Here is a 15,421-nt window from a genome sequence, read left to right as displayed (position 1 = left end):
TAGCTGGATAGATGGACTCTGCTGGTCCTGTCTGTCTGGAGAACTCTGACTAATATGATGACTGTGGGTTGTGTGGCCCTCCAGGCAGCATCTGACTTAGCCCGGGTGGAAGGAGATGCTGAGAGGAGGGAGGAGTGGGGCCTCGGCAATCAGGGGGGCCTTGAGCAGGACCTGGAGAGCTGAGGAGGATTCTGAAGCAAGGTCAAGTCTGAGTAGGTGCAAGAAGGGGGAAGGGCCTTCTGGGAGGGTAACAGCAAGAGGAAAGCTGTGGCGTGAGACCCACGCAGGAGACACGATGGAGACACCGGGCTCCTGGCTCCAGGCCCCTTCTCCTCTGCAGCTGTCAGATGAACTGGACCTTGTTAGTGGAAGTATGTGCTTAATGTCTGACTCCATCTTAGGCTGGAAACTGGTATTTTCTTAGCATGCGTATTCCCCATGCCTGCCTAGATCCTTCACGAGTCAGTGTTAAATAAATATTTATGGAGTGAAGGCATTCACTTCGTCCTCATATTGAATTATAATCTATGGAAGAATGAATTCCCAACCTTGTTCCAAAAGGGGTCAAGAAATTGGCAGTGATGGTTAAGAGAATTATTTTGTCCCAATGGGGAGATAATTTTATTCCTTTCTTTACAAAAAATATACTCGTGAACAACTCAGACAATGCAGACAAATAGAAAATAGAACTGTAGTCCCGCTGCCTGGAAATGAGATGTAAATTAAATAACATTAAATCACCCTTAACTGCCAAAATAATGCCATTTGCAGCAACATGGATGGTCCTAGAGGTTGTCATACTGAGTGAAGTAAGCCAGACAGAGAAAGACAAATATCATGTATCACTTACATGTGGAATCTAAAAAATGGTACAAATGGACTTATTTACAAAACAGAAATAGGGTCACAGATGGAGAAAACAAATTTACAATTACCAAAAGGGGTGAAAGTGGGGGGAGGGATAAATTGAGAGATTGGGATTGGCATATACGCACTAATATCTATGAAACAGATAACCAATAAGGACCTACTGTATAGCACAGGGAAGTCTACTCAATACTCTGTAATGACCTATATGGGAAAAGAATCTAAAAAAAAGTGGATATATGTATAACTGATGCACACTGCTGTACAGCAGCAACTAGCCCAACATTGTAAATCAACTATACTTCAGTTAAAAACAAATAATTTTTTTGGCCATGCAGCATGTGGGATCTTAATTCCCTGACCAGGGATCAAACCCAAGTCCCCTGCAGTGGAAGAGCCGAGTCTTAACCACTGAACTGCCAGGGAAGTCTCCTCTCTAACAAAAAAGTTTTTAAAAAATCACCATTCTTGTTATTCTTGCCACATCGTCAGAATTTTCCTTGCTCTTGAACCAGGACTGTCATATTTATTGTGCATCTACTGCTGTTAGGGATTGAAAACAAAGGTAAAGACAGACACAGGGGTTCCCTGCCTTCTAGGAGGGTTGGGCAGATTAGAGAGAGTCTCACGGAATCTAAACTCTTCCCAGCTTGGGTGTTCCTGGGCGGCCTCTTGGCTGCTGCACACAGTCTTTTGTTGTTGCTGTGCTTGAATACACATTTTCTTTTCCCCTTCCAAGGCTGTGGGGAATAGACCTCTCAGGGCATTTCTCTGGAGCCATTTCCATTTTATAAAAAATGGGGTGTTCAATTTGAAGGACCCTTTTCATTTTTTTCCTTAGATCTCTCTGGAAACTCAGCCTCTTTAGTTTAATGTTTTTTGGGGGGAGGGTATCGTTTTTGTGTTTAAAGGTCGAATTCTTCTACTGGGCAGCAACTATTCACCCTGACAGGCCAAACTGGTTTAGTTTTTTATCACTCTTCACTCACCAAAAGATGCATTATCCTTAGTAAATAGAGGGGAATAATTAGCAGCATTTCCTTTGTTTTTGTTTGGATTTATTTCAGTGGTGTTCATTTTGGGTACATAAATAATAAATAAGATGCACCGTTGTTTGAAAATGCGCTTTAAATTTTAAGCTCATGTATAAATGAAGCATTTCATCCAATGTCTTAATCTGTTATTTCTTGGCATTCTTTAGGGTTGTTCTTATAGGTGTAGGCTAGAGCTTAGCCCCCCTGTACCTAGGAAAGGGCTTCCCTTGTGGCTTAGCTGGTAAAGAATCTGCCCGTAATGCGGGAGACCTGGGTTCAATCCCTGGGGTGGGAAGATCCCCCAGAGAAGGGAAAGGCTATCCACTCCAATATTCTGGCCTGGAGAATTCCAGTCTATACAGCCCATGGGGTCACAAAAACTTGGACACAACTGAGCCACTTTCACCTAGGAAAAATCTGTTTTAGTTTTCCAAAATTTTTTTGTTTCCCAGATTAATTTTATTCATTTTACCCATAGAGCTATCCCATACTGTTTTTTGGCCACAAGATACCAAGACCTACTTGGGAACTGGAACAGGCAGTTTTTACCTTCACAGTATCTGCAAACTGCGCTCTCTGAAACAGGCCTGGTGGGCCCCTGGGAGTCCATACTGTGTTCCTTACCCACAGTGCTAGGCTGGTAAAGGTGCATTTGAAAGCTGGGAAAGGATTTCCCTGGCAGTCCAGTGGCTAAGACTCTGAGCTTCCAGCGCAGGGGGCACAGGTTCCATCCCTGGTCAGGGAACTAGGACCCCACATGCCATGTGGCGTGGCCCAAAAAATATCCCCTTAAAACAAAACAAAAAACCCAAACCACTTTATAATGTAAAAAAATAAAAAATTTTAAAATATTAAAAAATAGAACACATATTTAAAAAAAGAAAGTTTGGAAAAGCATTTGCTAGTTATTAGCAGCTCAGTGTCCCTGCCAACAGCAGGCAAGTCCCAGAGACAAGGGAGGCCAAGCTATGCTCAAGCTGGACTCCATCCCCAACCTCATGTGGGAGAGGAAGCCAGCAGTTAGGTTTCTTTCTTGTCCATATAAAAAGCAGAAGGAAGAAAAAAAGCAGAACTAGGTTTTGTGATTAGAATTTTAAAATTTGTATTGTTTTCTCTGTAACTACCCAAGCAATTTATATAACTCTGTAAATGCTGGGAAGTACAGAAGTCTCAGAAGAAAATGAACATCTCAGGAAGGGTTGGAAACTTTTAAGGAGGCAGGATTAAGTTTGAGATGGGGAAGAACTTGCTCACAGTTAGGCCTGAGCTCCTGGTTCACTGACAATGTAGACAAGAAAGAGGACTGAACGAACAGCCCCTAAATGACTTGCCTGCTCTGATTTTGCCATGGGGCGGCCTGTCCTCAGCCTGCTGGGTTCTAGACAATGTGTCTCCTCTTCCTCACCGCTACGCACACAGAGCAAGAGAGGCCAAAGTGAATCAAGGCTCTGAGAATGGCATGGGCAGAAGAGGCTTAGTTCCCAGGAAATGCCACATCTGTTCATTCATTCACAATTCTTGAAATATGTATTGAGTAGTCATTATGGACCGTGCACCACACCAAGCTCTGGGGATGTTCCATGAACAGCACAAACTCTAGACCAAGTTCCCACATGGGCAGCAAGGTTGTACAGATAAGAATTTAGTCACAATTGTTAACACGAAGAAGGAACAGCCATCCTAGCCCAGAAGTTAGGAAGGCATCTTTGAGGAAGTCACACATCAGCTGGTCCTTGCTGGGTGAGTAGGAGTTGGCGGGGCTGAGGACTGCGGAGGAGCCGGTCTACAGTATATGTGAAGGTCTGTGTTAAGGAACCTTCAGGAAAGGAAACAAGGCCAGTGTGGTGGGTGTGTGGTGGCACGGGGCTCCGCTGTGAAGTGAGCTGGGCCTGATCTTGTAGGGCCATCGAGGACTCTCTAGGGTGTGGGACCTACGGTAAGGACAATGGGAGCCATTTGCAGAATTTTAAGTGAGGAGTAATCTGATTTGTCAATGGCACCCCACTCCAGCACTCTTGCCTGGAAAATCCCATGGACGGAGAAGCCTGGTAGGCTGCAGTCTATGGGGTCGCTAGGAGTCGGACACGACTGAGCGACTTCCCTTTCACTTTTCACTTTCATGTATTGGAGAAAGAAATGGCAACCCACTCCAGTATTCTTGCCTGGAGGATCCCAGAGATGGCGGAGCCTGGTGGGCTTGCCGTCTGTGGGGTCGCACAGAGTCGGACACGACTGAAGCGACTTAGCATAGCATTAGCATTTATTTACTTTTGGTTGTGGTAGGTCTTCATTGCTGTGCAGGGACTTTCTCTCGTTGCAGTGAGTCGCGACTTTCTCTAGTTGGACTACCTTCTCTAGTTGCGACTCTTCCTTGCAGTGCACAGGGCTTCTCACTGCGGTGGCTTCTCTGATGGAGCACGGGCTCTCGGCATACGGGCTCCGTAGTTGCAGCCTGTGGGCTCTAGAGCACAGGCTCAGTAGTTGTGACACTTGGGCTTAGTTTTTCTGAGGCAAGTAGAATCTTCCCAGACCAGGGATCAAACCCTAGTCTCCTGCTTTGGCAGCGGATTCTTAACCACTGGGCCACAAGGAAAGTCCCAGATTTGTGTTTTTCGAAATCTTTCGGCTGCCATATGGAGAATATCTTGTAGGAAGGCAAGGTTGGAGGTCAGGGGACTAGTTAGGAGGCCAATAGGAGCACTTAAGTGAGAGATGGTGCTGCTGGGCCTAGAAGAGGGATAATAGTAATGAAAATTAGGTTTGATTGAATGTGTAACTAAGTACCAGGCACCTGCATGATTTCATTCAAGCCTCACAAACGCCTGTGAAGTTAGGTGTCATTATTATTGTTGTTGCATTTTTTTTAAGATATTTTTTGATATGGACCATTTTAAAAGTCTTGAATTTGTTACAAAATTGCTTCTGTTTTATGTTTTGGTTTTGGGCCCCAGGGATCAAACTCGCACTCCCTGCATTGGCAGGTAAAGTCTTAACCACTGGACTGCCAGGGAAGTCATTAGTATGGTTGTTTTATAGAGAACACCGAGGCTCAGAGAGGTTAAGAAAGTTGCCCAAGGTCACACAGTCGGCGAATGGAGAGTCAAGATTGGAACCTGTGCACTTTGAGTCAACATTTGAACCTTACCCAAGGTCACAGAGTAGAAAGGGTCAGAGTCAGGATATAAGCCCAGGCAGGTCCATCTGGTCAAAGCTATGGTTTTTCCAGTAGTCATGTACAGATGTTAGAGTTGGACTAGAAAGAAGGCTAAGCACTGGAGAACTGATGTTTTCAAATTGTGGTGCTAAAGAAGACTCTTGAGAGTCCTTTGGACTGCAAAGAGATCAAGACAGTCAATCCTAAAGGAAATCAACCCTGAATATTCATTGGAAGGACTGATGCTGATGTTGAAGCGCCAATACTTTGACCACCTGATGCAAAGAGCTAACTCACTGGAAAAGACTCTGATGCTGGGAAAGATTGAAGGCAACAGAAGGGAGCAGCAGAGGATGAGATGGTGAGATAGTGTCACTGACTCAGTGGACACGAATTTGAGCAAGCTCCAGGAGATAATGAAGGACAGGGGAGCCTGGCATGCTGCAGTCCATGGGGTTGCAAAGAGTCAGACACGACTTAGTGACTGAGCAACAACAGCAAGCTGGCTGTTAACCATATTAACAGGGGGCAGGCTCTTAACCGTGGACCATGCAGCTTCCAGGAGCGTCTACAACATACTGGTCCTCCTACCCAGGGCCAGGCTTCAACAAAGCAACCCTCACTCCAAGTGAAAGCCCAGAAATAAAATTGGCCCTCAGACATTTAAAGTATAAAACTTGTGACTGGCATCTTTGGACCTAAGTTCATGTATGTAGAAATCGTGAATCTGCTATAAGCTGTTTATCAGCATGGCCTGAGCTTCTGAAAGCGTTACTTTCCAGACATTATTTTCTGAATTGGTTGGGAGGCTTTTTGTAGAAGGAGGACAAGTTATCTGATGAGGAGTCCACAGGGAGACTTTTCTCAAATTTCTGATGACATCATTCCATTATGTAGAGGTTGCCTTCTTGGTGTTGAAAAAAAGCTTTGCTTAATTTGGATGCCTATGGAATTATATTTGGAGCGATTGCTATTAAAGGAAACCAGCGGAAGGGCAGTTCCTCGTAAGCATGGATATCTCTGTATAAAGGAGACCACAGCTTTCCACAAAGCATACACAACCCCTTGTGATCTAGAACCTGAAGGAGGTGGATACTCCTGTGCTTAAGTGTTAGTCATTCAGTCATGGCCGACTCTTTGCGAACCCATGGACTGTAGCCCGCCAGGCTCTTCTGTCCATGGAATTCTCCCAGGCAAGAATACTGGAGAGGGTTGCCATTTCCTTCTCCAGAGGATCTTCCGGACCCAGAGATTGAACCCAGGTCTCCTGCATTGGTGGGAGGAATATTTACCATCTGAGCCCCCAGGGAAGGTCGTGTGTTTAAACAATCCTTCAAAGGAAACGTCAGCCCCTGGAGCCACCCACAGAAGTCATTCCTATTTCAGAACCTTCCAGAACTTCCCATCACTCTCAGGGAAGAACCCAAGAACTTCACTGAGGCCCCATACCTGTCGCAGCCAAACTTGCCAGCTTCTCTCTACCTTCCAGCCCCATTATGGAGTCTCACCTCCTCCCCCCTCCCCCGCCCCCAGATATCCTATACGGGTCCCTTCTTGCCAAAATGTCCTTTTCCCTTCCCTTCATGTGGATCCTTTCCATCTCATCCTTCAAGATCCTGCAGAAGGGTCTTAGGAAACTTTCTCCACTTGACCCAGGTACTACTAACATAGCTTTATTATTTGTTATTGTTATTTAGTTGCTCTGCTGCTGCTGCTGCTAAGTCGCTTCAGTCATGTCTGACTCTGTGCGACCCCATAGACGGCAGCCAACCAGGCTCCCCCGTCCCTGGGATTCTCCAGGCAAGAACACTGGAGTGGGTTGCCATTTCCTTCTCCAATGCATGAAAGTGAAAAGTGAAAGTGAAGTTGCTCAGTCGTGTCCGACTCTTTGCAACCCCATGGACTGCAGCCTACCAGGCTCCTCTGCCCATGGGATTTTCCAGGCAAGAATACTGGAGTGGGGTGCCATTGCCTTCTCCAATGCATGAAAGTGAAAAGTGAAAGTGAAGTCGCTCCGTCATGTCCAATTCTTTTCGACCCCATGGACAGCAGCACACCAGGCTTCCCTGTCCTTCACCATCTCCTGGAGTTTTATTATACACAAATTATAATTATTTGGTTATGGGTGTCTTTCTCTTTAAACAGAGAGGCCAGGGATCAACTTATTAGTCTTCATTTTTTCTTCCTTCTCCTCAGCTGTGGCCCTTCTGTCCAGCACAGCACCTGTTGAGTGATACTGGGCAGATTACCCTTCCCAAACTCTGACTCCACCTCCCTCCAACCTCACTTTAGCAAGACTGTCCTGACCACAGACTAATGTCTATGCTGAAGTGTCTATGTTTTGGACCATGTGAAACTTGACTTCCCTACGTGTCGGAGCTAGGAGTGGATCCCCAGAACACAATTCAGTGGCTGGCATGTGACCTGCAATGACCTGGGGAAAAATGATGAACCAAGCCCTCAGGCTCTGCTTTTAGGAATGTGAAGTAAGAAACAGCATTGGCAGAAGACAGGGGTGTGACGGAGTCACACGAAGGGGAGAGAACAAGAGTGAAGACTTAGTGGCTACCTAAGTGTCCAGAGCTTCCTTGGCTCCAGGCTACCCTCCAGCTCTTGTCTGATTTCTGAGCTCCAGTTTCCCATCGTGGTAGCCAGCCTCCAGGATGGCCCCATGACCATTCCCTTCTGGTACTCACCTCTGTATAATCCCTTCTCACATTGAATAAAGTGACTTGTGGGGCCAGTAGGATATCGCAAAAGACAGGGTGTGTGACTTCCAACATAGAACATAAAAGACATTGCAGATTCTTCCTTGGTCTCTCAAATCAGTCCCTTTGGCAGAAGCCAGTCACCACACTGAAGACAGTCAAACATCCATGTAGAGAGGCCCTTACGGAGAGGAGCTGACCAGCACCAACTTGTGCATGAGTCACCAGAGAAGTGGATCCTCCTGCCCCAGTAAACCTTCAGGTGACTGCAATCCAGGCTGACATCATTTTTTTTTAATTGGAGGATAATTGCTTTACAATATTGTGTTGGTTTCTGCCATACATCAACATGAATCAGCCAAAGGCATATCAGTTCAGTCACTCAGTCGTGTCCGACTCTTTGCGACCCCATGAATTGCAGCACGCCAGGCCTCCCTGTCCATCACCAACTCCCAGAGTTCACCCAGACTCACGTCCATTGAGTCAGTGATGCCATCTAGCCATCTCATCCTCTGTCGTCCCCTTCTCCTCCTGCCCCCAATCCCTCCCAGCATCAGAGTCTTTTCCAATGAGTCAACTCTTCTCATGAGGTGGTCAAAGTACTGGAGTTTCAGCTTCAGCATCATTCCTTCCAAAGAAATCCCAGGGCTGATCTCCTTCAGAATGGACTGGTTGGATCTTCTTGCAGTCCAAGGGACTCTCAAGAGTCTTCTCCAACACCACAGTTCAAAAGCATCAATTCTTCGGCGCTCAGCCTTCTTCACAGTCCAACTCTCATATCCATACATGACCACAGGAAAAACCATAGCCTTGACTAGACGAACCTTTGTTGGCAAAGTAATGTCTCTGCTTTTCAATATGCTATCTAGGTTGGTCATAACTTTTCTTCCAAGGAGTAAGCATCTTTTAATTTCATGGCTGCAGTCACCATCTGCAGTGATTTTGGAGCCCAGAAAAATAAAGTCTGACACTGTTTCCACTGTTTCCCCATCTATTTGCCATGAAGTGATGGGACCAGATGCCATGATCTTCGTTTTCTGAATGTTGAGCTTTAAGCCAACTTTTTCACTCCCCTCTTTCACTTTCATCAAGAGGCTTTTTAGTTCCTCTTCACTTTCTGCCATAAGGGTGGTGTCATCTGCATATCTGAGGTTATTGATATTTCTCCCGGCAATCTTGATTCCAGCTTGTGCTTCTTCCAGCCCAGCATTTCTCATGATGTACTCTGCATATAAGTTAAATAAGCAGGGTGGCAATGTACAGCCTTGACGTACTCCTTTTCCTATTTGGAACCAGTCTGTTGTTCCATGTCCAGTTCTAACTGTTGCTTCCTGACCTGCATACAGATTTCTCAAGAGGCAGGTCAGGTGGTCTGGTATTCTCATCTCTTTAAGAATTTTCCACAGTTTGTGGTGATCCACAGAGTCAAAGGCTTTGCCATAGTCACTAAAGCAGAAATAGATTTTTTTTTCTGGAACTCTCTTGCTTTTTTGATAATCCAGCGGAAATTGGCAATTTGATCTCTGGTTCCTCTGCCTTTTCTAAATCCAGCTTGAACATCTGGAAGTTCACGGTTCACGTATTGCTGAAGCCTGGCTTGGAGAATTTTGAGCATTACTTTACTAGCGTGTGAGATGAGTGCAATTGTGCGGTAGTTTGAGCCTTCTTTGGCATTGCCTTTCTTTGGGATTGGAATGAAAACTGACCTTTTCCAATCCTGTGGCCACTGCTGTGTTTTCCAAATTTGCTGGCATATTGAGTGCAGCACTTTCATAGCATCATCTTTTAGGATTTGAAATGCAGCAATACGGCTAACTAACACAGTTTTTTGTTGATCTACAATAATAAATTCTTTACAATAAAAACTCCCTGTACTGGCTCGTGTGTAAATACTATTTACTCACTGCTACCTTGTGTAGTTGGTAGGTTTGCACCCACTTCTAGGGACAGCCTATGCCTTGGGATTAGCAATTGCTCCATTGGAACCATAGGGCTTCCCTGGTGGCTCCAATGGTAAAGAATCTGCCTACAATGCCGGAGACCCAGTTTCAATCACTGGGTTGAGACGATCCCCTGGAGAAGGGAATGGCTACCCAGTCCAGTATTCTTGCCTGTAAAATCCCATAGACAGAGGAGCCTGGTTCTCTAGGGCTACGGTCCATAAGGTCACAAAGAGTCAGATATGACTGCGCAACTGAGCATGTAATCCCAATAGATTAACTTTACATTGAAAACATTTGCATTAATACATGGATAAAGCACTTTTTGCAACTCTTTCACATACATTCAGGATCAATAGGGTTTGTTTACTGAACAAATATTTATTGACTTCCTACTATGTGTAAGGAGTTAGAAAACATACGGAAAGGAATCAGAAATTATTCTTGCCACCGAGGAATTTATAATCTAGTGGGAGCATTATAACATGTATATAGGGACTTCCCTGATGGTCCAGTGGCTAAGATTTTGCACTCCCAATGCAGGGGCCCAGGTTCAATCCCTGGTCAGGGAACTAGATCCCACATGCCACAACTGAGTTTGCATGCTGCAACTAAAGATCCCGCATGCCACACCTAAAACCCATACTGGCCAAATAAATAAATAAGTAGATAATTAAAAAAACGTGTATATAAGTAACTAAAATACCATGTGGAAACTTCTAAAACCCTAACACTTGGAACTGAGCACTGGCCTTCTCCTGAGGGTTACACTAAAAGCTTTAAGTGGATAGTCTTCTCTTCTTGGATGTGGTATCTATAAGGCAGGGTGGGGTGGGTTGTCTTTAACTCTAACACCTGTGACAGTACTTGGCACACGGTAAATATTTAGTGAATCTCACTGAGTCCTCACAGCCATATGGAAAAAGCAGAGTAGTAGAGTAGGTTATTAGAGCCAGACATCCTGGAATGAGAAGTCAAATGGGCCTTAGGAAGCATCACTACAAACAAAGGTAGTGGAGGTGATGGAAATCCAGCTGAGCTACTTCAAATCCTAACAGATGATGCTGTGAAAGTGCTGCACTCAATATGCCAGCAAATTTGGAAAACGCAGCAGTGTTCACAGGACTGGAAAAGGTCCGTTTTCATTCCAATCCCAAAGAAAGGCAATGCCAAAGAATGTTCAAACTATCGCACAATTGGACTCATCTTACACGATAGCAAAGTAATGCTCAAAATTCTCCAAGTAAGGCTTCAACAGCACACGAACCAAGAACTTCCAGATGTTCAAACTGGATTTAGAAAAGGCAGAGAAACCAGAGATCAATTTTCCAACATTCGTTGGATCATTAAAAAAAGCAAGAGAATTTCAGAAAACATCTACTTCTGCTTTATTGACTACACCAAAGCCTTTGACTGTGTGGATCACAACAAACTGTGGAAAATTCTTGAAGAGAAGGGAATATCAGGCCATCTTTCCTGACTCCTGAGTAATCTGTATGCAGGTCAAGAAGGAACAGAACCAGACATGGAACAACAGACTGGTTCCAAATTGAGAAAAGAGTATATCAAGGCTGTATATTGTCACTCTACTTATTTAACTTCTATGCAGAGTACAACATGTGAAATGCTGGGTTAGATAAAGCACAAGCTGGAATCAAGATTGCTGGGAGAAATATCAATAACCTCAGATATGCAGATGACACCACCCTTATGGCAGAAAGCAAAGAGGAACTAAAGAGCCTCTTGATGAAACTGAAAGAGAAGAGTGAAAAAGCTGACTTAAAACTCAACATTCAGAAAACTGAGATCATGGCATCTGGTCCCATCACTTCATGGGAAATAGATGGGGAAACAGTGGAAACAGTGTTAGACTTTATTTTTCTGGGCTCCAAAATCACTGCAGATGGTGACTGCAGCCATGAAATTAAAAGACACTTGCTCCTTGGAAGAAAAGTTATGACCAACCTAGACAGCATATTAAAAAACAGAGACATTACTTTACCAACAAATGTCCGTCTAGTCAAAGCTATGGTTTTTCCAGTAGTCATGTATGGATGTGAGAGTTGGACCATAAAGAAAACTGAGCGCTAAAGAATTGATGCTGTTGAACTGTGGTGTTGGAGAAGACTCTTGAGAGTCCCTTGGACTGCAAGGAGATCCAACCAGTCCATCCTAAAGGAAATCAGTCCTAAATATTCCTTGGAAGGACTGACACTGAAGCTGAAACTCCAATACTTTGGCTACCTGATTCGAAGAATTGATTCATTGGAAAAGACCCTGATGCTGGGAAAGATTGAAGGCAGGAGGAGAAGGGGATGACAGACGACGAGATGGTTGGATGGCATCACCGACTCAATGGACATGAGTTTGAGCAAGCTCTAGGAGTTGGTGATGGACAGGGAGTCCTGGCGTGCTGCAGTCCATGGGGTCGCAGAGTCAGAGATGACTGAACTGAACTGGGAGTAGTTTTTACATAGAATCAGTTTCCTGAATTTGGATCTGGGCTCCGTTACTTGCAGGGGAGTGATCTTGGAGAAGTTACTAGCCCTCTCCATGACTCCATGACTCCGTTTCTTGACACAAAGAGTGAGGGTCATCAGGTTGTGCTAAGTGACTTCAGTTGTAGCCGACTCTTTGCAGTACTATGGGCTGTAACCTACCAGGCTCCTCTGTCCATGGGATTCTCCAAGCAAGAATACTGGAGTGGTTGCCGAGCCCTCCTTCAGGGAATCTTCCCGACCCAGGGATGCAACCCATGTCTCTTAAGTCTCCTGCATTGGAAGGCAGGTTCTTTACCATTAGCACCACCTGGGAAGCCCGAGGATCATCACAGGCATCTAGTTATATTACCTAATCATGCTATCTCACAGAGTTGTCCTGAGGCTCACAAGAGATAATTCGTGTAAAATACTTGGAACAGTGCCTGACACATAATAAGCGCTAAAATATTAGCCCCTGTTAGAATCACTATGATGATGCCCATTTTACGAAGAAATGGAGGCTTAGAGATGTTAAGTAAGCATAGGTATATGTTTTTAACTGTATCACTCCAGTATTTTCCATAAAAGGTGTTAAGGGATGGTAGACCAAGATTAATGTCACAATATTTTCTTGTAAAGTAAAAAGGTAAAAGAGAGTGAGAGGTTAAGACTCCAGGCTTCCACAGCAGGGGGCGCAGGTTTGATCCCTAGTCCAGAAACTAAGATCCCACATCCCATGAGGTTCAGACTGGGGGTTGGGGGTGGGGCGGAGAGTGAATTCTCATCTAAAGAGGAGATGATCAAGTTAATGGAGCAACTCTTCTGACAATCTGTTCTAAACGAAGGTCAACTGGATTCTGGCCACAAGTTACTTTTGCTATTATGACCTCCCTTCTCAGGCAGCTGGTTGTTTCAGAGAAGACCCCTGGGGTTGGGGAGTGGGAGCCGAGGCTGCAGAAGCCATTTTTGCACAACTCACCACGCAGTTCGCAGCACAGCTGAGAAACACCAGGGAGAGCAGAATTGCTAATCACGCTGTCTGCTGATGTAAACTCTATTTGGATCCGATAATGTTTTTAAATAACCTCAAACACAATTAGCACCCTGAGGAGGGGGGGCTGGTTGAATGACTAGAGAAATATCATTCAGATGGTTCATTAACTAATTACAGCGCCCCACAAACAGTGTCTGGGAGGCAGGGGGCTGTGAGCTGAGTCACAGGGCTGAGTTAGGGACCACAGTTCAGCACTCTCTTCTGGCACTAGCATCAGGAGGTGGCTTTTTTTTTTTTTTAATTTGGCTGTGCTGGGTCTTAGTTGCACGTGGGATCTTTAGCTGTGGCATTTGGGATCTATGCCTGCCTGGGCATTGATTCTCAGCCCCCGCACTGGAAGCGCAGAGTCCCAACTACTGGACTACCAGGGAATTCCCAGGAGATAGCATTCTTAATTGACAAAGAGGGACTCTTCCTTTCTTGCTAGCTATCTCCCTAGCATCAGTGGGAAGCTGGGAGGCGAGGCCTGGAAATACTTCCATGCCAGGGCTACAGGGCTTCAAAAGCTCTGTTCCTTTCCATGCTAACTCCCTGCACTCACAACCCAAGTCAGACTCTCAGAGAGCTTAGACAGGGCTGGCTGGTGTTGGGTCACTCTTTCGGTTAATGAATCTGTTGTCTCCTCTGTCTTGAGCACTGGGTGGAAGAATGTATCCTGGGGAGAAGAGGGCACCTGCTGTCCTACCGCAATCTTGCAGCCCGAAAAACTTGAATTCTCCCTGCATGGGACAGAGGTGGCCACACAGAGGCAGGGCTGGTTGTATTGCCACCATGGAGAAGTTAAAAAAATTGTTTGAAGTTGTAGAAAGTGTTTGCAAAGCACGTAGGAATGCCTGCAACTTAGGACAGGCCACTGTTTTTTTTCCCCCCTTTGACTGGGCTGAATCTTTGTTGCCCCATGCAGGATCTTTAGGGCTTCCCCAGTGGCTCAGCAGTAAAGAAAATGCAGGAGATGCAGGAGATGTGGGTTCAATCCCTGCGTCAGGAAGATACTCCTGGCGAAGGAAATGGCCACCTATGCCAGTATTCTTGTCTGGAAAATTTCATGGATAGAGGAGTCTGGTGGGCTACAGCCCATGGGGTAGCAAAAAGTCAGACACATCTGAAGCAACTGAGGTGCAGGCATGCAAGATCTTTAGTTGCAGCATGTGGATTCTAGTTCTCTGACCAGGGATCGAACCCAGGACCCCTGCATTGAGAGTGAGGAGTGTTAACCACTAGACCACAAGGGAAGTCCGTGAGCATGCCACTCTTTGATTCTTGGTTTTCTGAGCTGCAAGGGAGTTAGTATAATAATCTCCTTCAAAGAGTCATCAGATCAAATCATGTAAAGGATGCAGAGATTTTAGCATGGTGCTTGGCCAGAAGCCAGGACTGTGTCAGTTCTCCTTTTTGTCATTTGATCACACGCACGCTGTTACTCACATCCTTCAGAGGAGAGCAGATTCAGACCTCGGCTCCTTTCCCCAGGCACGCTCCTCCAGCATTCAGTAAGCATTCAGACTCTGGATGTTTGGCCAGCCTTGTGATGGAGCTGAAGACTGACTACTCACAACTCTTTTTCTGAATTTTTTAGAGAAATCAGTGTCAGTAGCACACTATTAGAATTGCAACCTCCTCCCCCAGCTTTGTTTTGAAAACAGCATTCTTTTAGAGGAATATAATTAAGCCTAGCTGGCTATATGACCCTATTTTTCTATTTTCCTCTAAAGAGGAGGCCAGATATTTCTGGGGCCAAAGACAGGATTAACATTTCTTAGCCTAGTAAACACACCCATCTGGATGCAGCATGGGGAGCATTAGCGCTCCAGTCGTTTCCTGTAATCAGCTTGAACGATCCAGGCCACAAGCTTGGAAATTGAATTCTAGAAGTGATTTTCCCATCGTGGAAGCTATTTCAATTATGGCTTCTGCAGATGAAACTCAGATAAGCCACAAACACAAGCCTTGCACACTTATGTAATGTGTCTGCACAATGGGAACCTTGAGCCGCACAAGGAACAGGCCGCCCGGAGGCTCAGAGCAACAGGTGCCGGCCAGGGCCACCTGCCTGCTCTGAGCGGCCGCAGTGAGCCAGGTGTCAGGTGAGACTCTCTGAGCAACCGGGGGTGACCGAATCCGGGCCCCATCCTTAAAAGCTGGCAGTGCAAAGGAGAAGACGAGATTCACTGCAGGAAGTTGGCA

General features: G+C 45.5%; 1 non-coding gene across 1 annotated transcript; it reads left to right on the top strand.

Annotated features, from left to right (window-relative positions):
• The first annotated feature begins 10,203 nt into the window (after positions 1-10,203).
• Positions 10,204-10,275, top strand: TRNAG-CCC (transfer RNA glycine (anticodon CCC)). Its single transcript has one exon. It is a non-coding gene; the product is annotated as a tRNA-Gly (tRNA).
• Positions 10,276-15,421: the final 5,146 nt, after the last annotated feature.

The sequence above is a fragment of the Bubalus kerabau genome, chromosome 22 (assembly GCF_029407905.1).
Source record: "Bubalus kerabau isolate K-KA32 ecotype Philippines breed swamp buffalo chromosome 22, PCC_UOA_SB_1v2, whole genome shotgun sequence".
Lineage (NCBI taxonomy): Eukaryota > Metazoa > Chordata > Mammalia > Artiodactyla > Bovidae > Bubalus > Bubalus kerabau.
This window is presented reverse-complemented; position numbering and strand designations above follow the sequence as displayed.